Genomic DNA, 22,388 nt, shown 5'->3' on the forward strand with positions numbered 1-22,388 from the left:
AGGGGGCATCTTATACATGGGGGGCGTCTTATAGACGGGGAAATACGGCACTTAAAGCACAGGTCATTCAGGACAAATGGCTGGCCTCTAATAGCATAAATTTATTTATATAAATCTGCCTACATGCTCCCAGATTTTAATACTCCATGTGGAACTTCACCCAGGATGGATCATTACCAAAGTTCAGTTGGAGAGATGGAGAGGACTGTGCCTTTTCTTCGTAGGAATAACCGAAGGGTCATCCTGGATCAGGCCATTTGCCCATCGAATCCAGCATCTTCTGCCCAAGCAGATTCTCCGCCAGCAGGGTGTGGGGCCCTCAGCATGCCCCCTCCCCAATATTTGTGCTTGAGCGTTTGGCTTTCGGAGGTATACTGCCTCTGCAAATGGAAGTCATTTTTTAAAATAAAAAAAAAGCCGTCACGCCTAATAAACAAAAGCTTTTAAGGGATTGTCGCCACGAAGCAGCCACATTTAGCTTCCTCACCTCTGAGGTAGCAAAGGGTTTTCTGGTTTAAAAAGCCTAACTTCCAGGAATGCTCAAACCACAAACCAGGTGTTTGTGACACATGCATGTTCTTAGGGGAAGAAAACGATGGGGTCTGTTCAGTGCCAGATTTACGTATAAACTAAACAAGCTCTAGCTTAGGGCTCCACTCTCTTGGGGGTCCCCCAAAAAAATTAAAGGAAGAAAAAAAACCCCTGGATGTACATTTCCAAAATATAAAAGACGAATAAAATAAAACCTACATATAGCAACAGTGTTTTGTGTTGTGTGGGCTCCTATGAGGTCCATAAATTACCATATAGCATACATTCAACACAAAAAACAGTGGCAATTTGTTGTTGACAAAGGACAGCTGGACATAGAAAGGGCCCCAATTACCTTCAGTAGGTGAGGGCATCATCAAACCTAAATCCAGCCCTGGGTCTACTCATAGGAAGAGAGGAGGTCATGTTTGGAGATGCAAAGTTCTACATGTATTAAGTCCTAAATTCAGCACCCAGGTTGTCCCCTGCAGTGATCCTAAGGTTTGTCCCCTGCCCAAGGGCTATAGGATCTGGGGTGGGAACATTTGCATCCCTGCAAGAAGCTCTGAAGGCGTACAGATCTTCTCTATCCCAGCTTTAGACATTCAGCACCAGGCTAAGCAATGATGGATGTATCTAAGTCAGCCAGTCCACTCGTTTAAATGATCTAAAACACTGGTTACCAAATTGGTTGGTACCACTTGCGGGGGGGGGGGAGTTACCTAGGTGATGTTAAGAGGCAAAGGGGGGGCGGTCCTGGAGGTATAAATGACTATCAGAAAAGTTGGATCATCAATTTTGTTGAATTAAACAAATTAGTTTTAATTGGATTTTGGATAACCGTGCAATTAATTGTTGCTGTTTCTGAATTGTATTGTGCAAACTGCTGTTCTGAATAATGCCTTTTATAGTGTTGGGTAAGGGGCACGAGGAGATGAGCTTATGGGAACAAGGGGCCTGGAAAAGTTTGGGCTGCATCATACGAAGGAACACATTATGATGCTTTTCCAGAAGTTCAGCTTTAGTGCATCACCCAGCTCAAAACAATTCTGCCGTCACTGGTATTATAGACTAGAATGCTGTTTTGGAGATCAATTGAAGGCTTGCTCTCTGCTAATTATTTAAGTGCATCTGTAGTCTAGGCGAGGAGCAGAAAAGCAAACCCTAGCAGCTTGGTTACATGTATTGCTGATGCTATAAAACCAGAAGACACATAATATTAAAAAAATAAAAATCATACGACCATGTGATGTTTATGTACATTAAGCAAGCAAGCAAGCAGGCAGTTAAAAACTGAACATCAGGGAGATAAGATCTTGGGACACCTCATGAAGTCTGCTGTAAATTATACTGATGCTTGGGAACAAACAAATAAGAAAGGTAGTAGCAGGAGAAAATTATATGTCAGACCTGGAAATAGCACAGGGGCTGTACAGAAAGCTGCCACCCAGCCCCAAACTTTTTTAAAAGAAGAAGAGGAGGAGGAGGAGGAAGAAGAAGGCTAGATCGATTGCAAAATAAGGCTGAAGTGCTCACTAACTGGTCAAATAGCAGGCAACAGGGCTCTCCCTAATGTGCAAACAATCCACATTTTGGCTAGGATGCTCAAGAGGCAGCTAGTACAAATCTGGTAGTGCAATAGTTACATCGTTTTGACATATCGAGGGATGAAGGGGGATAACAAGGGTGGATGCCCTTGTTTGCATTTTATGGGCTCATGAGAAGAAGAAAAAGAGGAAACGTTCATTTTTTAAAAAACAAAAACAAAAACAAAACCGACACCATTAAAATGTAGCCCATAATATTCACCAGTGCAAGGACAAAGGCAGATGGGTTTTATATCCACCAGATAATATGCATGGAATATGCCCACTCTGTTCTTAATCTGGGTTAATCAGTCAGGAATGACTATCGGTTTCATATATGCACACACATTCCTTATTATAGATCTTTGGATAATTAGCACCAGTGCTTTTCTTCTAGAAAAAATGGTACCGGTACTCGCCATTACAGTCAGTGCCACATTTTTAACCAGTGCTTCTCTTCCAGATATAATGGTGCCAGTACTGCATACCTTTGAGTATCTGCAGAAATAATAATAATAGTAATAATAATATTACATGATCCGAAGACTCATGAGGCTACCTCATTGCAGATGCTAAACATGTCTTCTTGCCATAATCCAGGTGGGAGACTTCCAGGGAACCCCTTCTACATTGCCTTGGCTTCTAAAAGTGGGATATAAATCAAAGTTTTAAAATTTAAAAAAATGCATGGATTAAAATTCCAGAGATAATTTCCCATAAATATTTTTTGTGGTCTGAAAAAGATGAAAATCTACTTTCCCTCTGTGCATCACATAAATCACTTTGAGGGTCTATAAAACACAGTGGAGATGTGGAGCTCGTTTATGAGCCATTGTTCCCTGAATAGGTTAATGCTTCCCCTCCCTAAAATTGTTGCAATTGAAGATGTAATTGGGTTATTAAAATACGCATTCTTCTCTCGCTTTCGTGGGGGGAAAGAGTGAGGAACGTAGGTGGAGGTTAATTTTGAAAATAAGGAGAAAAAGAAGAAGAAGAAACTTATTAGAAGTTCCATTATGTCCTGCCACGGAAGGTAGGGTTGATTGCATGTAATGACAGCTGTCATGTTACCCCGTGGGCCTTGCTGTCAGGCCTCCACCTCAGAGAGGGAAAGGTGCACAACTGTCACAACCAAGGACAGGACAGCAGTCAACACAAACATGCAACCAGTTTAATTTCCCGTGAGCTGTCCTGCTCCATTTGGAAGGGCTTCGCTTTCTTTTGGAACTGGACTCATTCTGCTCCCTAGAACTGCACATTATTCTATTGTTGCTCCTGCCCTTAAACCATGTGGTGAAGAACCAGGAAGAAAACCGAGGAATAAATTCGGCAGCTTTCCTTCAGGGTCTTGGAGATCACCCTATCTAAGGCCAGTTCCTCTTGGACTGTGAGATCACTGAACAGCCTTCATCGGGTTCGGGACGGCCGTAGAACCAAAAGTGCAGCCCAAACAAAACGGCTGCTAACTCTTCCCTGAATGCTCGAATATTTGCCAAGCAATATTCACCAAAGATTTCTTAACTTGCATTGAAACCAGCCTCGTGATTATTTGATTCCAAACCTTTTGATGACTGCCAGTCGACACTGTTTGATAGCTGACAAGCAATGCTGTTTGCTAGGAGAGCATGGCCCAGCATTTAGCACTTGACAGCTGACAGCTTACGGGATTTCACATTTCATGCCTGCCAGTGCAATCGGCAAGACACCCGCAAGGCTAGGGTTTCCAATTTTGAAAAGCTTCACATTCAGATTTCTAATGCTGGAGATTCCAATTTGGGACTTGATTGAAGTTTGGAGATTTGCAAACACTTCTTTTGAGTTCTAGACAGTTGCATGGTTTCTCTTGTTTGCCCCTCCAGGGTCCCTGCTCTCAGTTTTGGGGGGCACTGTGGCATGCAAAATGGACTGCATCAGTTATTCACCCGGAAATCATCAAGCTAAAGTTCTGCTCCCTCTGAACCATACAATTTGGGTGAGGGGAAACAAGAGAAGGTACAGTGGTACCTCAGGTTAAGAACTTAATTGGTTCTGGAGGTCCGTTCTTAACCTGAAACTGTTCTTAACCTGAGGTACCACTTTAGCTAATGGGGCCTCCCATTGCTGCTGTGCGATTTCTGTTCTCATCCTGAAGCAAAGTTCTTAACCCAAGGTACTATTTCTGGGTTAGCGGAGTCTGTAACCTGAAGCGTCTGTAACCCGAGGTACCACTGTATCAAAACAGAAATTATTTGCAGTTGCAAAAGCACAACAGAATTGTTCCGTAAGAATCAATTGTGACTTTAAAATGTGTATTTCATAATCTGTGCTTCAGTCCCCTTAGGAAAAGTTCCCGTGACAGGGCCCTTGTTACAAAATATCTGTGCCTTTTTGGTGATTTAGGCACCATCCTTCAGAGGACACTTCATTTGCTTAATTCCTCCAAAAAAAAAAACAAGTTTAGTGAGAGGATGTCAGCTTATTTAAAGGGATGAATTTGAGTGTAAATCTGCTCCGAGAAGCAGCACTCCGGCTAAGCTCCTCCAAGGCATGTTGAAATCATTGGGATTTACTTCCAAGTAAACATGCTCACGTCTCAACGCCATCATCGAACGCTCCTGCGTCATTTGCTGGATCAGTAAAGCTTTGGGGAGGAGGGTTATTTTGAGGGTGCTTGCTGGGGTCCTGCAACGTGCATTTTAACCTGACTGCTCATCGAACGGTCACTTAAGAGCACGACAATTAAATGGCTAAAATGTTTTGTGCCATCCCTGCACAGAGCTTTTCCAGGAAGGGAAACAGCAGGCTAACTTCTCCGAATGCGAGGCCAGGGAGTGGGCAGGCAGGAATGAGCCATTTGGCTGGGGGGCCAAGGCTCAAATATGCCCTTTTTAATTTCCCTCCGATCAGAAATAGCAGCTCCAACCCAAATGCAAAGCAGATGCCCACTTGTTGATGATGTTGTTGTTGTGGTGGGGTTTTTCCGGCACGCAGGGCCAACCCATCCCCGCTGGCCACAGTGGATGTCCTCCACCCCATTCTCTCCTGATTGCTCTCAGATGAAACAAAAGCCCCTCCATTCACTTATATGGGAAAATCAGTGACTTATCCGGCAGGGTCCTGGGGTGAAAGCTAAATTCCCTCCTCAGCTGCATGAAGCAAAATTGATGGAGAGGGCAGGATCCACAGTGAGAGCTGGATGAAAATATATGGATGAACCAGCTGGAGACAGAACCAAGATTTAAAAATATAAGGGACCTTATTTATTGTATTTCAGGAGGGGTAGGTGGGCAAAATGGTCAGTTTCAGTTTCCTTCAGTTTCTCATTTTTTGCAAATGTTAAATTCAGTTCACCTTTCCATATCAGTTTTTATTTTTAAAATAACCACTTTTCAAAGTTTTCATAAATATTCATCGCTACTGCAAGTATCTCCTAATATACACAATTGTGCATGAAGGTCTGCCTAATAAACATATTTTTTTGCAAAAACATTTCCCTCCTATACATCCTGCAGCATCACATAAGACTCGGGCAGTTCTGCTGTTAGCTTCTGTGAGACAAGGATTGGAAATCTAAAGGGCAAATGCCAAAAATTATTAATTAATTAATTAACTTTCTATACCGCCCTTCATCTGAAGATCACAGGGTAATTTACAATATAATGTAAAAGAGATGTGTTATAACAATGCATGAGGTATAGCTCTCTCGAAACATCAAAACATCTCTTGCAACATCTAACCACTGCTGAGTAATTCAAGGGGAGACTGAACTCAGCTTGTTTGATAAAGAATAATATCCCTTCTTAAAGTTTATTAACGGCAGAGGTGAGTTTAGAGAGCCTCCAGTGATTCAGTCATCTTCATGGCAGTTTTATTTGAAAATATTAGTGACTTAGTTTGGGCTTTCAGGTGTATAGCAGACTTAATATTGTATGTAATTCTGTTGCATTGCATTGTGCCAGAGTTGTCCATGATTTTTCTCTTTTGCTACTATTGAAAAGAATGTTACGATTTCTTTAAGAAAGAAAAAACAACCCAGTAATGTATGCATTTAATGCATACTTTGCCCCAGGATATGCATTTTCATACACATTACTTGGCCTTGCAAAATTCAGAAAAGTGCAAATTTCGAAGGATACTTCCACTTTTCAGTTTGCTTATCTATTCAGAGAAAGTGTGAATTAGGTCGGTTTGCCTTTAAATACAAAACCGAACTGAATTTCTCCCTCATCTCCAGTATGCATGGTGGGTGGTCGAATTCCATAGCCACCTATTGATCAAGGCTCCTGTCTATACCTTTTTACCCCATATACACTTTTGCTTTGCATTTATATTGTGCCTTTCCAGGGCTCTCAGTGTTGTTCATCTCGGTAAGACAATTCCCCCTCACAGTCAACTGTGTGAGGGCATTCAATCTCGCGAGTCCCATATTAAAAACAGCAGGTTCCGCTTTCAAAGTGGGGAATGGGGTGTAACAGAGATGGAGACCCTCCCAGATACTTAAAATCATAGAACCGTACAGTTGGGAGGGACACTAAGAGTCATCTAGTCCAGCCCCAATGCAATGCAGGAATCTCAGCTAAAGCATCCCTGACAGATACTTATGGAGATGACACCTTGCAGGGATATTTGCAAACACTGGGACTTCAAAGCAAGTGATGGGGAAAATGGCAAAATCAGGTATTCCTCCCCATTCTTTTTCTCTTTTGCACAGAGGGGCTATTGCAAATAAACAAACAGCTGTTTCCTACCCAGATCCTTTTCTCGGGGCCTCTCTACCGAGGCTTTAAAAACATGGAAGCAGGTGCAATGTGTGTGTTTGTGTGCACTTGCTAAAAGACGCTCGCTTTGCAGGGTTGATGGGCTGGGGGGGGCGGGGGAGGAATCTGGTCCCTTGAGAACAGCGCTTGAAACCCAGCTGGGAATTTGCAAGGGCGATTCATGGCTTCTTCCTCCTGCTCTGCAGTGCCCCCTCTGGCTACTTTAGGAACACTACCCTCTGACCTCTGAAGAGGAATGGCTTTGAAGAATAATACATTTCTTCCCCACTTAAAATCAGCCTATAGGGAGGAAATATTAGGCTGCGGGCAGACGGTGGCACACAGGGAGGAGCACAAATAGGAGGCGCACTCAAAGCCTTGAGGTCCATTTTACTTGGGGCCGCAGGCAGACATCCAAGTAAATAATTTCAGCCAGTTTGGTCCATTATTTACAACACACATATGCATTTATATTCCTTTTGGCTCTGTATTGGCTGACATCCTGTCATCTAGTGGGTGGGAGCATGGTTCGCAATAATGAATTTGAAACGAGTTTTCATACTCCAAGGAAACACAATAGGAATTTTGTCTCCCCCTTCAAACTGCGATTGTGCTAAAGCATTAAGGTGGTCAATGTCAAACCGTTCGAACAGCCCATTCACTGCCTCAAACTCGAGAGATTTAAATTTCAGGAAAATATAGATTTTTATTTTCAGGAAAATAATGACTTGTAAATATAGTTGTTATCTATCTGCACACAAGCAAACAAATGCAAGGACAAATTGTCCCTCTGATTTATGGCTCTGTTTGCAGACATCCACCAAAACATTGTGCCCTTTGCTCTGCAATCGACAAAATGAGATAAATCCATGTTCCTGAATTGCAGTTTTTCTTAAACTGCATTCAAAGTCTGGATTCTCTGCAAGACATTAATCGCTGGAAGGTGCATAACCCCCAAATCATACGTATTTCTTCCTTTCTCAAAGATCTGAGAGGATCTATGCAATATTTATACTGAGAATTAAACACACACACTGAAGTTACAGCTGAGTGTTTCAAACAATTTGCATGTCATTTAATCAGTTTCCCTAAGGAATTTGATTAGCCAGTGTGACTGTGCTGTGATTCAAACTTGGAGAGATTGTTGTAAACAAATTCCCATTCATAGTTTATTGAGCTTCCTTGATTCTCTTCCCCTCCCCCTTCTGTCAAAGGGGGGGGGAGTTTAAGAGAGAAAGAGTCACTGAGCTATTTATAGATCCTCCCACAATCTCATAACAATTAGAGGTTTATTATCATTAAATAAACAAATAATTGAGAACTCAGCTTGATAGGACGGCATGCCGCTTAGGCCCAGATACAGTGAAAGTCGGAAAGACATCTGCATCGTCATAAGTTCCAAAACAAGAACAAGAACATCTTTGATCCTCAAAGTTTTGGCAAACCGTCTTCCCCCTCCGTGCCCCCTCCCAGGCCATGCAGAGATACATATATATTTACAATCTATTTAGCTTGCTAAAACCCAACAGGCCACACATGTTTCCAGGTCTAAAGTCTCCTTCAACAGTTAAAAAGAAGGGAGGCCTTTTCACACAAACACACAGGCAGTTCTGAAATGCTACAAAGCGAACAAATAATCCCCCCCCCAAAAAAAAATTCCTAGCAATAATTTTCAATCTACAACTTTAAAATAAAGGCTTTGCAGAGAGTCTGGAGCACGCAGAACGATCCGCATTAAACTGCTCTCATTTCTAATCAAGGACAAGCTTTCGAGGCAGAAAACTGTTTTGACAGCCAGGGATTCCCAAACCCTGGTTTCATTTTACATTTGCTCCAGATGGAACACCCCCCCCCAACACACACACAACTCCCCTTCAGAGCCAGAGATCTGCTATGACCCGGCCTGCAGGGCACAAGGGGGTCTGGATCTCCCCTCCCCCGTCACCCCGTTGCCCACCCCACAGCTGCAACCCAGGCGTGGGTGCTGCAAGGCCCGCTTGCGGTTCCACCATAAGCAAAGTGGGCTCCTTCTGCAACTTTCCCTCTTGCCTTCCCCACTGCAACAGAGGAAAGGAGCTGATCCATTTGGGAGCCCCTGAAGACCCACAATCTGAACAGGGGAAAGGGGGAAAAGTGAAGCGTCCCAGAATCGAACCACCACGTCAGAATCCTTCAGAAAGATAAGCCGAGTGAGTCCTCCCAGCAAATTGAGTTTGATCAAGAGTCCTCGATTTATAGAAGAGCCAGTTGAAACGGAGGGGGTACTCCACAAAACTGGAAAACTTCTAGAAAAAGTATCTAGAACGGAAAAACAAAAACAAGAATCCACAAACCAACCACGACCTTGTTTCTCCAGCAGCGAATCCTCCCCCTTCTCTGAAATCACAAGAGCCCAGAGGAGATGTTTTCTAAAAAAGCAAAAAGCAAGTCCCAGGTCTCTCTTGAAAGGAACGTTCCACAAACGCACTGTCGATAAATTAAAAAAAAAATGACAAGGTATTTGCACGCACAAAGACACGCAAAATTCCCCAGTAAAGCAAAGAAGAAAAACAAAACAAAACAAAAAACAAAAGTGTCTTATTTCTGAACGGACTTCTCCTCCTTCTTCCTCGCTCTCAGCCCGAAAAACTGCAGGTCTGGGTCCCCCTCCCTTCTTCCTTTTTCAGTTTTTTAAAAATACGAACCTTACTCCAATTCTTCACCCTCACCAGCGCCTGCGGCGCAACGAGGATTTCTCTTTGCCCTCCTCCTGCTCTCGTTTCTTTTTCTCCCCTTTCCTACTGAATATTGCTGGCGGCGGCGGGGGGGGGGGGAAGAGAGAAAAAGCAAAAAGTCAAAGCAACCCCCCCCCTTCATCAAAAGCTGCATATTATTATCACCATGTTTGGGGGCTCTCTCCCTCTCTCTGCTTAGGACCTGAAAAGCAAATGCAAAAGCCTTTGGAACGAGGGGGGGGGTTGTTAAAGCTTTTTTTTTTCTCCCCTTAAAGAGATGCTGGGATGGGGGGGTGGGAACCGAAGCTGCGAAATGGAATTCGCCCCGGATCCCCGGATTTCTCTTATGTCACCGCCAAGCAAATTAGTTCTCAGAATTCCAGCGGGGGGAGGCGGGCGGGAGGAGGAGGGGGAGGAAAGCGAATAGAACTCTGCAACATTGTATTGAGGCCGATCCCTGACGTCACGGTAGGCAAGGTCCCCACGTGACTGCCAGAGAGGAGCCTACCACTGGCGACGGGGGGGCCCGGGCCCCGCACCTCCCTCCTGGCCCCTTCCCGCAAGCTTTTTCCCGGGGGTCTCCTTGGAGACCCTTTCCATTAGTCTCTCTGCAAACTCGGGGGTGTTCCCGAGTGGGTTCCGGGCCCCCTTTGGCCCCTCCTGGCAGAAAGCCCTTCCCCGGGATCCTCCCCGAGCTGCCTGCGATGGTAGCGCCTGCCGCTCAAATTCCGAGAATTGAGCTGTGTTGATTCTTAGAATTGGGGTTCTTAGAAGTGGTGATGCAAGGAGTTTCTAGGAAAGCGCGGAGACCAGGTGATTCGCTCTCGCTCGCTGCTTTGCATTGCTGTCGCTGTCCGGGCTGCTGCTGCTGCTGCTGCCGCTGCCTGCGCCCTGCCTCTTCGGATGAGGATGATTAATAATAACCAGAATAATAGCCATAATAATATTTAGAGCAATAACAATAGCAACGCAGCCAAGATGCTGGCGGCGACGGCGGCGGCGGTGCCAGGGCTCCGTTGCGCGCTGCGCCTCTTTCATTTCCATCCATCCCATTGCCACCTTTTTTGTTGCCTGGAAATCGGGGGCTTTTTGAGCAAGGAGGGGGAGGTGGCTGGAGGGGGGGAAAGGCTCTGGTCCCGTTCGGCGCCGGTGCTTTTGCAAAGGGGGGTCTGTTTCTCGCGTTGTATGTGTGTGTCCCCCTCTCTTTCCTTCTCCCTGGCGCGGCAGGTGGAAGGCAGGCGGGCGGGCGCGCAGGGCTCCCCCTGCTCTCCAATGGCCCAGAGCCACCAGGAGGGGGGGGGAAAGCCATGCTTGGCTCTTAAGCCTTGTCAGTCTCCCCGGCGGGGTTTGCTGCCTGCCTGCCTCGCTCTCCTGAGCCGGTCAATTTCTGCTTGCAGGGAGCAGAGAGGGTGGCTGTTTTGACGCTTGTCAAGGCGAGGAGGCGCGGGGCGTTTTGCCGAGGACCGTGGCTGTTGTGTTGGGATCGCGTGTTTCCTGGGCTGTTTTTTTGGAAGGGCTGCCCGTGGAAGGAAGCTGACGGGGAGGGAGGGAGAGCGCGAGAGAGCTCCGGGGGAAGCTGGTGGTGGTTCTGATCGGGCGAGCCGAGCAGGGCACCTCTTCTCCGCGAGTCCTCCCCATGCACAGAGCCGGCGGCCACCTTTGCTCGTGTTTGTCCCATCGTGACCGGGTCTTAATATTTTTTGGCCGTGGAGGCATTTTTCAAATTTCCCCCACCCTCTTATTTTTATTTTCATTTTCAATCACTTTGCAAAACTGGGTTCCCCGAAACGTGTTTTGTTTTTTCCTTCTCCCCCCTCTCTTCTCTTTCCTTTCGGGCGCTCGATAACGCCAGCTCGCCTTGCTCGCCTGGCGCCGCTCCACCGACCAGGGCCTCGCGTGCGCGCGGGCGAAACGCACAAGGGCAGCCGCGGAAGGGAAAGAAGCGGAGGAGGAGGGGACGGTTGTTTGTTTGTTCCACCGGGCGACCCAAATATAAATAAACAAGCACAAGTAAACATGCAACCGGCTGGCGCTCCGAAACCCACAAAGCGTGTATATATAGGATTGCGCGCCGGGGTGAAGGGGTTTCCCCAATGGGGCTTACTCCCGAGGAAACATGCAGAGGATAGAAAACACGCACCCCCAAAATTCCCTTTTTTGTCTTTTCTCGGGGGCAGACAAAAAGCCAGCTGACGACTGACTTATGGCCGGGCAACTCGCCCCCCAAAGAGATCGGCCGGGTCCCGAGGCTTTGGGCACCTGCCGCGGCGCGTCTCCCGGGATCGGGGCCGGAGAGGGAGGGGGCGCCTCTCTGGCCTCGCGCTGTGTGTGTATTTCTGCGGCGGCCGGGGCTGCGTGCCTGCCACTCGCCTCCCAATGGCCGGGCCGGCCTCCTCCTCTCTCCTTCCTCCTCCTTCTCGGCCGGCTGTCATCCGGCGCGGCCCGGGTAGCGGCCGCCGGAGCGCCGCGCGCGAAGCCGGAGAGCGCCGGGGCTCTTTCAAAGGCGGGCGCGCGCGCGGAGGAGCGCGGGAGGTGGAGGTCCCTGGCCCGGCGCGCAAGATGCGCGCACGAGCCCAACGTAGGACGGTGCTTCACTCCCGTAACAGCCCCAGAAAAAAAGGGGGGAAAAAAACCTGTCTGGTTCCGCCGGCAGCCTCTGCCGCAAACCCAGAGAGGCAGGCAGTTCCCAACATCTCTACCCCCGCATCGCAATTTCACATGTGCATGTACAGTATATATATATATAAATAATATATATATATATTTAAATGGAGCTGCAGAAAAAAATATTTGCCACGATGCGTTTTGTTTCTCTCTTTAAAAATATGAATATATGGGGGACTCGTGTCTTTGAAAAATATTAGGAAAGGCGAAATCCTTCATCTTGGATACTTTGGCGATGCCGGGGGACTTTATCACGCAGCAGAATTCTCCAGGGTGGGTTATATTTGGGTAGGGCGATGTGAAGAGAAAATGTTAGGGGGCAGACCCTCTTGTTTATTTATATCCGCGCCCCTGCCTCCGCGGGGCGCCGGGTTGTTGTGTTTCTCCTGAGCGAAAAATAGGCAGGTCCCGGCCCCGAGGAGACTCCATCTGCGTTCGATATCGGCTGGCGCGCGTCGGGTCCTGCCGGCGCGCGAATGTTTCCAGGCTCCCCGGCGTGTGTGTGCGTGGGGACGGTGGCGGGGGGGGGGGGAGAGAGAAAGGCAGCCAGCTGAGCCTGGGAACAGAAGCTGTGCCATGAAAACAGAGTCTGCCTGGTGGAGGTGGCTGTTGGATTAATATTAATCCCTGTTTTCTCTTCTTCTCTCTCCCCCCCCCCCCGCCTGATAGCAAATGTGGCGACTTTATTTTCAAGAAACAATTAAAAAACGAGCCTCTCTCAAGGATGTAGGAAAGTCTGGTTTCCGAAACACGAGCCCAATTTTTAGAAGAAGAAAAAAAATCCAGTGCATTTGAAAGATACATGTAATATACTGTAACAGATATGGGGGACACTAGAATTTAATCTATAGATGTTTTTGCTGGACGTTAGGATTGGTGATGGTAAGATCAGGCAAGCCTGGAGTGCGGTTTTAATTTTTTTTGGGGGGGGGGTCTTTTTGCTCTCTTATTCTGGAGTCACCTACTCCGGAATAACAGACCCCCTCCCCCAATTCCATGCTAGCCAAATTTTGCCACTCCGCTCCCCTAGACATTAAGCCTTGAAATAGGTGTGGGGAGATGGGAGACCCCATCTTTCTCTATCCGTTGACTATGGAAGTGGGGCAGTTACCGCGCAGTTAAGCCTCGCTGGTTGCTCCAGGCTTCCCCTATCTCTCCAGAATGGCCCAGACGGTCCCTTTAAAAAACAAACAGATCCAGACGCTTGAAGAAGCGTTCCTGGAAGGGAACACAGGAATTAATAGCGGGGAAGGAGACGCATTTATTAACACTTACCCGTCTGTAAACTGATCTCCTTAATCCCTGCAGAGAAAGAGGCAAAATTTAGGATCTGGGTTTGGACAAGTGGAGGGGGGGAGCCCTCTCCAAAGCCCTAAAGCCCAGGGCAACTAACTGCCCCCTCTGCTGAGCCAAAGACCCACGAGTCAGGGGTGCCTGTTTGTTTTGGTACCCCCCCCCTCCCCAAATTAAAATGCTTTGGAGGGCGAGAGCGGGGCCGTGGAGAAGGCGGCGAAGTCTTGTTTGTTTGCTTAAGGAACGGCCAAGGCGAAAGGAGATCGAGCGCAGCCAACTCTGAGAGTTCAATCCTCGCTCTCTCCCCCTCCGGCACTTTTTGTAAATTTCTTAAAGCGCTTCCTTAGAATAAAGGGGTCTATATTTACGGGGGGGGGGAGAGAGGGGGGGAATCATGTTCTCTTAGGGACAAAGTTATCCAGGTGTAAGGGACAGTTGTTAGAAATCCAATCTCTTTATTTAAAAAAAATAATAATAATCGAGGATTTCCCCGTCCTTCGCATGACAGAGTGTGTTTAGGTGTGTCTTCTCCTCCGGAGTGGGGGTGGGGGGTGGGAAAACTTTGTTGTGAGTTGGAATTGGGGGGAGAGAGAGAGACTTCTGATTTAAATCGGTATGTTTGAGTGTGGGGCAAGATTGACCCCTGGTGGTTAAATGTGGAATAGCGGAGCAGGATCGCTCTCTCCTCCCCCCCTTCCTCCCCCCATTTGGCAAATCTGTGGGGTGTGGGTACCGTATTGCAAAATAGCCTCGGTTGTGGGTGCTGCGAAATGTAGAGAACGCTGTTGGGGTTTGCCCTTGTCCTGTGGGTGAGGTGCTGCCTCTTATTTAAAACAGCATTTGCCCAACGTTCACAATGCTTTGCAAAAGGCCTAGAGTTTGTTTGCGGAGTTTTGTTTTGGGCTTTGAATTGTTTCTGTCCACCAGCAAACCCGCCCTGTGACCCTCAGATGAAGGGCTGTATCGAAATCTAATACATTTAAACATGAGTTTAAAATAACCTCTAGGCCCATTTTGCAGATGGGGAAACTGAGGCTTCAAAACCACGGGCAGAGCAGGGAGTCTGAATATGGGCGTCTGTATGTCAGGTACTAGAGACACAGAAGGGGAGAGGGTTGCTCGTGTGCTCAGATCCTGCTTGTGGGTTTCCCCAGAAACGCATTTGGTTGGCCACTGTGAGAACAGGATACTGGATTCGATGGGTCGTAGGCCTGATCCAGACAGGCTCTCCTTAATGTTCTTACGTGTGATTCTGCCCCACATTTAAACTGTGTATATGAGCAATAGAAAGGAGTTTTGCAGGGTCTAAAATAGGAATGGGGAACCTGCGGCCGTCTAGATGGTCTCTGGCTTCTTCTCATGGTCGCTGGCCATCCTCAGGCTGACTGACAGGCAGGTGTTGGAGTTCAGCATCATCCAAAAAACTGCAGGTTCCTCACGCCTAGGTCTTAAAATCAAACCAGGAAGCTCCAGGATTTGACACACTAGAGTCTGGCAGTGGGAGAAACCTCCTTACCATCTAGTACAAGGCTTGTGTTTTTCCACTTCCATCAAATCAAAATACAAAGAGAGGCTTGATCGGAGGTTTGTTTGTTTTTTTAAAAAAATGTTTTAATTATTGTTTGCGACGCCGCAGGGAGAGATTTAAAGGAGGAATACAAAGTACAGTCTGCCTTCAACCCTTGGGGGGGGGGTGTCCAAGCTTGCTTCATAGTAAATTGAGGCAATCTATTTGAAAAGAGAGAGAAACTGGATCAAAAACTGACATTTATCCAGCTGAATGGATGGGTAACTGCTCTCAGGTAGAAGGTCTTCTCATATAGGTAGGGGGAAAGTGCAGAACTTCACCAGGGAAAGGGTCCATCAACTCTCAGGATTACCTTTGGTTCCAAATCGGATACCAATAACAAACTTCGTTGGTCTCTAAGGTGCTACTGGAAGGGATTTTTTTATTTTGTTTCATCTCAGGGAAGTTTGTCAGACAACCTGCAAAAGGAAATACATCTTTATTGCCTGAGTGTTGGGTCTTCTTATGACTCTTGGCTGCTGTGCAAAGATCACCTGGTTTGGTTAAAATTGGCCTTCATCATCCTGGTGCCCTTTTCCAGATAGGCTTCTGGAAGAACGGTAGCTTTATTTGCACTGGTGGGTTCCCGGCTCAAAGCATGGCCCCTTAACCTAGGCGTAGCCCACCTGGTGCCTTCCAGGTACTGGACAACAACTCCCATTAGCCCCAGCCCCTGTGGGAGGTTGATGGGAGTTGTAGTCCAATCTATGGAGGGCGCAAGGTCGGCAAAGGAACTAGCTTGTCTTCTGCTCCGAGGGAAGGGCTCAAACTGATGGATTCAGATTGCAAGAAAGCGAAATTCCAACTAAACATTTTGAGAGTAGGAGCTGTTTGAGAGTGGAAAGATAGCTGGTGGTTTCTCCGTTGTTGGAGGTTTTTAAGCAGAGCTTGGATGGCCACCTATCAGGGATACCGCGTGGCGGTAGACTGGCTTACCTTGGAGGGTAATCCAATTTGACAATTCTTTGATACCAGAAGTCAAATGATTTGGGGGCAGCAGCAAGAGAACTACTTGCTGGAGTATGTCTCCCCATATATGTCAACACCCACTGTTTTGCCTTGCACAACTTCTCATTTCAATGGGATTTGCGCAACACAGTGGATGCAGCCTAAGTTTCAGCTTCCCAAACTAAAGGATGCCAAGAGCTGTAGCTTAATTTTAAGAAAACTTTTTGAGTTCTGCAAAGGTGTGAAGAGGTGAGTGGGGGTGCTAATTGGTGGGGGTCTGGGGTCAGTTTTGAAACTTGAATTTGGAGATCAGGTGCTGGTAACTGGAAAGCCAGAAGGGCACATCAGAGTTGACTTTTTTTAAAACAAACAAACCAAAATACCGGTCATTCAGGAAAAAACCTGATCCTAGGATTTCAGCCATTTCAGTTTCAGGAAACGCGTGTTTAGCTCTCCCATTGAAATGAATGGACTTTCTGTGTGCTTGATGGGCTGGATTAATGGGTTTTTGTGTTGCCCATGTTGCACAGAAGTCTCTGTGTGCAGTTTGGAAAACTGAACAATGATTTCCACCTCCCTCCAAATATGTACTCGTAAGTACTGAGCCAGTTCAAAACTGGGCCCGTCAAGGTTGGCTCTGCATTGTCCTTGGCCAAGCCAGCACGCTCCAGGTGTTTTATCTGAAACATCTGGAGGGCACTCGCTTGGCAAAGGCTAGCTCTGCGCTGGAAGAAATCCCATTAGCAACGTCTGAGCTGGTTGGAGTGAAATGCAACACTGGTTTTTGCACGGTGGTCCGCGTGCGAGAAGCTTGTTTACTCTTCCTCCTTCGTCTCCCACGAACTTTCACTTTGTTTTTTGGGTCAGTATCACTTGTGGTTACTGGGGAGGCAAGGGAGCGGGTGGGGGGGTGAAGAAAGAGATGGCTTTGGGGAAGTGGTTACGGCCACGGAGTCCTGTTTTCACTCTCGCTCTCGCTCTCCCAGTGGCAGGTTATATAAAAACTCTCTGTTTGCAAGTCCCCCCCCCCCACTTCTAATCTGTTCTCTTACTCATTGTGGGCATAAAAACACTTATTATTATTATTATTATTATTATTATTATTATTATTATTAAAACCTCTTGCATGTTATGGTTACTGATTTATTTTCTGCGCTCTTGATTCATTCATCAAACGATTCTCACGAAACTTAGCCACTCAACACAAAGCTTGATTTTATTTACCCATTTCAGTAAATTTATACGCTGCTTGATTGCAAAGAAAACCTCAAAGCGGTTTTCGTTAAAAGGCAAAGCAATAAAATGACCGCGATGCAAAATTAACAACAGTGAAAATTCTAAGACAGACAACTTCCGATTTGCTCGGGGGTCTTTATAACTTTGTGTGATAGCCCCAATGTGGGTCCAAGGTCCCCACCCCATCAAAATATTCCTGGTGGCAATGCTACTACCGTTTTCCCTTTCTGGGGGGAGGGACAGGTGAAATATCAGGAGGGTCTGCTATGCGTCTGTAAGTCAAGTGCCCCAAATAAACCAGATGCGTTAAGAAATTCTTCCCTTCTGAATATGCCTGCGGTTGACTTCCAGACCTTAGTAAATTTGTTAGCAGATCCATTGTAATTGAGGGAAAATCTAATCAATTTCATTTCTCCTTTAAGCATAACTGAAGTCTGGATCCAATCCTTTGTTGAGCCCAGGGATGGGGAATGGGGCACCCTTTAGGCGGCAATTGCCAAACTTCTGTTGTCCACGCTCCTGTAACCTCTAGATTAGATTATGGCAACGTGTTATATTTGGAGCTGCTTCTGAAGATGGTCTGGCAGTCATTTACACCTCTAGTGCCCCCTTGCCTCCCCCTTGCCTCTTAGCCTCCCCCCAGGTCCCTGCCCCACAGTGTCCATTGATTATAGAATAAAATGAGAGCCAGTGTGCTGTAGTGGTTAAGAGCAGTGGACTTGTAGTCTGGTGAACCGGGTTTGATTCCCTGCTCCTCCACATGCAGCTGCTGGGTGACCTTGGGCTAGTCACACTTCTCTGAAGTCTCTCAGCCTCACTCACCTCACAGAGTGTTTTTTGTTGGGGAGGAAGGGAAAAGGAGATTGTTAGCTGCTTTGAGACTCCTTAGGGTATTGATAAAGCGGGATATCAAATCCAAACTCCTCCTCCTCCTCTTCTTCTTCTTCTTCTTCATCTATAATTAACTAGCCTGCCTGATCTGTAAGGAAATCCCCATGGACTCTAACCCTTAGTTCATCCTCTTTTGCTGCATCTCTGCTGAGGTTTCCCTTCCGCAGATGGCAGCTGCGACGTAGTGATCATACTTTCCCCAGGACCAGCTGGCACCCAGGATTTGAACCCAGATCCATAGCTGATCCTGTTTGTCAGAACATTTGCGTTTGAGCTTCCATCCCTGGTTGAAATCCAACCGGGAGGATCGCTGATCCCTGCAAACTGGCGGTGGGGAAGGGTGTTTGTGAAATCCCGGAATCCAACAGTTATTACCACCAGAAAGTTCTTCCTTTAGTTCAGTTGTAATCTCCTTTCCTGTCATTGGATCCCATTGGTTTGGGTCCTGCTTATAAGATGGCTCTCATATCCCCTCTCCTTCTCTCGGATAAACAAACCCAACTCCCTCAACCGTTCCTCATCAGGCTTGGTTTCCAGACCTGTTATCAGATCTTTCATATGTGTGTGTACAGGGGGAAGAGTAATTTTCTTGAATATGGGAATTGGCCTTTGAGAAAGCAGCAACAACTCAAACATTTCGCACACGAGAAGAGAGTGTGTCTGCGTGAGTCAGGCAGCCTGTGTGATAAGGGACGGACGGACATGGGGTGCCCTGAGCAGGAAGAAAGGAGGGAGTGTTGGCAAGTCGGGGTGAGCAGTGGTTACATATTTTCATGCCCACTGCTCCTTGTGCATTTTTCTAATCTATGGGTTGTGCTGAAGAAGATTCTAGTGAAACAGTCAGATTATCCAGGATCACTGTCCTACGTTGTTCTTCACTTACTACTTCGGCACCATGAACTCCTAAAAAAAGTTTTGCCGCTTAGCCAACTCTATTACTTTGTTTCAACCATAGACTTATTATACTTCTATGGATTTCCAAAGATTGACAGACGTGTGTTCATTTGGTTACAAATATATTAGAGAATTTACAAGTGTACACATTTTGTTTTTGTTGGACTAAATCATGTATATTATGCAATAAGAATTGCAGTGCTATCTAGTATACTGGTCTTCGTGTTGCTTGTGTTGTTTGTTGTGTTAAGTTTGCAACACAGGGGTTTGTTGTTTTGTAGGGGTGAGCACCTTGGCCCATAAGAATGGGCTTGAGTCAGAAATCCTTGCAGGGAGATCTACTGCTAGATTCAAGTATACCTTATGTCGCCTGCACCTTTGAGGGAAGAAGCACCACAGCTCAGTAGCAGAGCGTGCACTTTGCAAACAAAATCCTCGAATCCTCAGCATCTCTGGTTAGGTCTAGGAAAATTCTCCGCCTGAAACCAAGGAGAGCCCCTGCAATTCAGGGCCGACATACTGAGCTCAAGGGGCCAGTGGGTTCCTATGTTCCTGTGCTCAGATCACTTTAATTGACAATGCTGGAAATTCAGCCTGGGATCTTCTTGCATGCAACCTTCTCATAATGGTTATGCATGGCCAGCATGCATTTGTAACTGGCTGTATTAGTGTTTGTGCTCAGCTGGTTTGTGGGTCTGCTGAGTTGAAAAGCAGAGCATGGATTTAGTAAAATGTGCCTCACCGCTGAGCAGGGTTGTGATGTTTTTAGAACGAAGCTCCTTCTTCACCCGGTGCAGAGTTAAACTGTGGAACTCACTGCCACAGGAGGCAGTGATTGCCGCCAGAGGCGGCGCCCTTTTAACACTAAGCCTAGAACTTGTAGACATCTGATGAAGCTGAATGTTGGAAGATTCTGGATGGCTGGATGAAATGACTTATTCGTGCAGCACATGTTAGCCTACGGAACTCCCTCCCACAAGAGGTGGTGGTGGCTTTAAAAGAGGACTGGACAAATTCATGGAGGGTGGCTACTAGCCACAATGGCAATGCTCTGCCCTCCACAGTTGGAGGCAGCAAATGATGCTGAACGCCAGTTGCTGGAAGCCACAAGAGGGGGTGTTGTGTTCGAATCCTGCTTGCGGGTTTCCTTCAGGCATTTGGCTGGCTACTGCGAGAACAAGATGGTAGATGAGATGGGGCACCTGGCCTAATGCAGCAGCCTCTCCTCACGTTTTTAACGCTTTGAAGGGTGGAGGAAGGAGGACATCGTACAAAGTTGCAGGCCTCCTTACCTGAGTCATCGCAAAAAAAAGGGCTTCCCACCTCCCTAGTCTTCTCCTTTCAGCAATTCTGAGTGGAGACCGTGTGCGTGTGTGTGTCTGGCTTTTTGTTTTCCTGGTTACAGGCTAACAAACCTGCCCCCTTTCTCTGCCATTGTGTTTCCTAGAAGCATTTGTGTCTGCTCTGGCAGGAAACTGGATCAGGCAGGAGCTTGGAACAAAAAACCTCTTAGGCGCACAATACAGGAGGGGAGGAAGCTGGCAGAATCAAAGTCTCTTTGATCTGCACTGACTAAGGAGTTTCGATGCTCAGAGCCGTGGTTGGCCTCCATTCTCGTCGCCCCCACCTCCATTTTCCTCTTGCTGCTGCTGTCTAATCTCAGGTCGCTTGTCTTAGACAGCAGACAGGGACAGCTAACTTGGGAAGTGAGAGAAAGAAGGCCTCTCAGGTCCTTCCACCAGGAGGGGGGAAACCCAGCAAGCGATCTTTGCTCATTGCGAGAAATGCTGTGGCGAGGATCAGTGACTTCCAAATTTCCCCTCTTCCGAGAACTCTTTCTGCATCAATCTGCTTGCTGCAGAACTCCTGGTTGGGGTCCAGTTGCCTTGCATAGAGTGCATGAGCACCACAAACAGTGCCAGTGTTCGCAATTAGCCAGGCGCGTTTTGCTACCAGTGCAGGTCCCATTTGCAACCGCATGGAGATTTCTGGGCACCAGGTTTAAAAACCTCTGCCTTACTCTGTAGTCAATACCGTTTCTGTTTCCACCGTGCGTGTTTCTTCTTCTTGCATACTGGGACAAGCAAATTGTAAGAGCAAACACAATATCAAAGAATCATGGAATTGTAGCATTGGAATAATAATAATATAATAATAATAATTTATTATTTATACCCCGCCCATCTGGCTGAGTTTCCCCAGCCACTCTGGGCAGCTCCCAATCAAATATTAAAAACAATACAGCGTTAAATGTTAAAAACTTCCCTGAACAGGGCTGCCTTCAGATGTCAGGATAGCTACTTATTTCCTTCACATCTGAAGGGAGGGTGTTCCACAGGGCGGGCGCCACCACTGAGAAGGCCCTCTGTCTGGTTCCCTGTAACCTCACTTCTCTCAATGAGGGAACCGCCAGAAGGCCCTCGGAGCTGGACCTCAGTGTCTGGGCTGAACGATGGGGGTGGAGACGCTCCTTCAGGTATACAGGACCGAGGCCGTTTAGGGCTTTAAAGGTCAGCACCAACACTTTGAATTGTGCTCGGAAACGTACTGGGAGCCAATGCAGATCTCTCAGGACCGGTGTTACATGGTCCCAGCGGCCACTCCCAGTCACCAGTCTAGGGGATCCCAAAGGCTATTTAGTCCAGCCCCTGGGCAAACGGACATTCTGTGTTGGCAACCGCAATCTAGATTCAAGGTGCCATTCGGCGCCTAGGTTATATACCTGAGTTTCTAACGTTGGAACAGCCATAGCTCAGTGACGGAGCAGCAGGCAGAAAGAAGGTCTTCTTCCATCCCTGGGATATCTGCCTTGAAACCCTGGAGAGAAGATGCGGCCAGTCAGTGTGGGAAATGCTGAGCTAGTCAGACCAGCACTATGGCTCTATCTAAAGCAGTTTCCTATCTTCCTGCGTTTGCCAGAACTTTAGGATTTCAGCATCGCCTTGGGCGAGCCGAGAGCAGAGACAGGAGAGCACCTGCTACTCCTATGGTCATGTTATGCAGAGGGCCTATAAGTTGTCCTTCTGGGAGGCTTGTTTGCCACTGCAGATCTGCTTCCGGGGGGTGCCTCACAACTGTGGCTGGGTTCCTTCTGAGGGATACCAGGTTCCCTTCGGATTTGCTTTGGCATTTGCATTTTGCTTTCCCAGAAACAAATGTTGGGCAAAAAGGTAGCTCAGAAGGATCGCAGCAGCATTAAGGAACAACAACACATTGTAGCCGCTGAACTATCAAGCCGAACAGCATATAGACAAAGCAAACGGCGACAGCAAATCCATCAAAACAATTAACACAATTCAGAAATGATGTATTAAATTTTTTTCCGAGC

The 22,388-nt window shown here is 47.0% G+C and overlaps 1 protein-coding gene across 4 annotated transcripts in view; it reads left to right on the forward strand.

Annotated features, from left to right (window-relative positions):
* Positions 1-22,388, forward strand: part of BCL6 (BCL6 transcription repressor) — an 83,419-nt gene that overhangs the window by 42,122 nt on the left and 18,909 nt on the right. The window contains exon 1 of one of the 4 annotated variants that reach the window (XM_083612812.1): positions 10,167-10,380. The exons of 1 other annotated variant lie outside the window; for it this stretch is intronic. The gene's annotated coding sequence lies outside the window, so the exon portion shown is untranslated. Of the gene's footprint in view, positions 1-10,166; positions 10,381-22,388 lie in introns of those variants that run through there. 2 more of the 4 variants (XM_083612806.1, XM_083612810.1) reach the window with 2 other exon arrangements.

This window comes from Podarcis filfolensis (genome assembly GCF_964270895.1).
Source record: "Podarcis filfolensis genome assembly, chromosome: 5".
Taxonomy (NCBI): Eukaryota; Metazoa; Chordata; class Lepidosauria; order Squamata; family Lacertidae; genus Podarcis; species Podarcis filfolensis.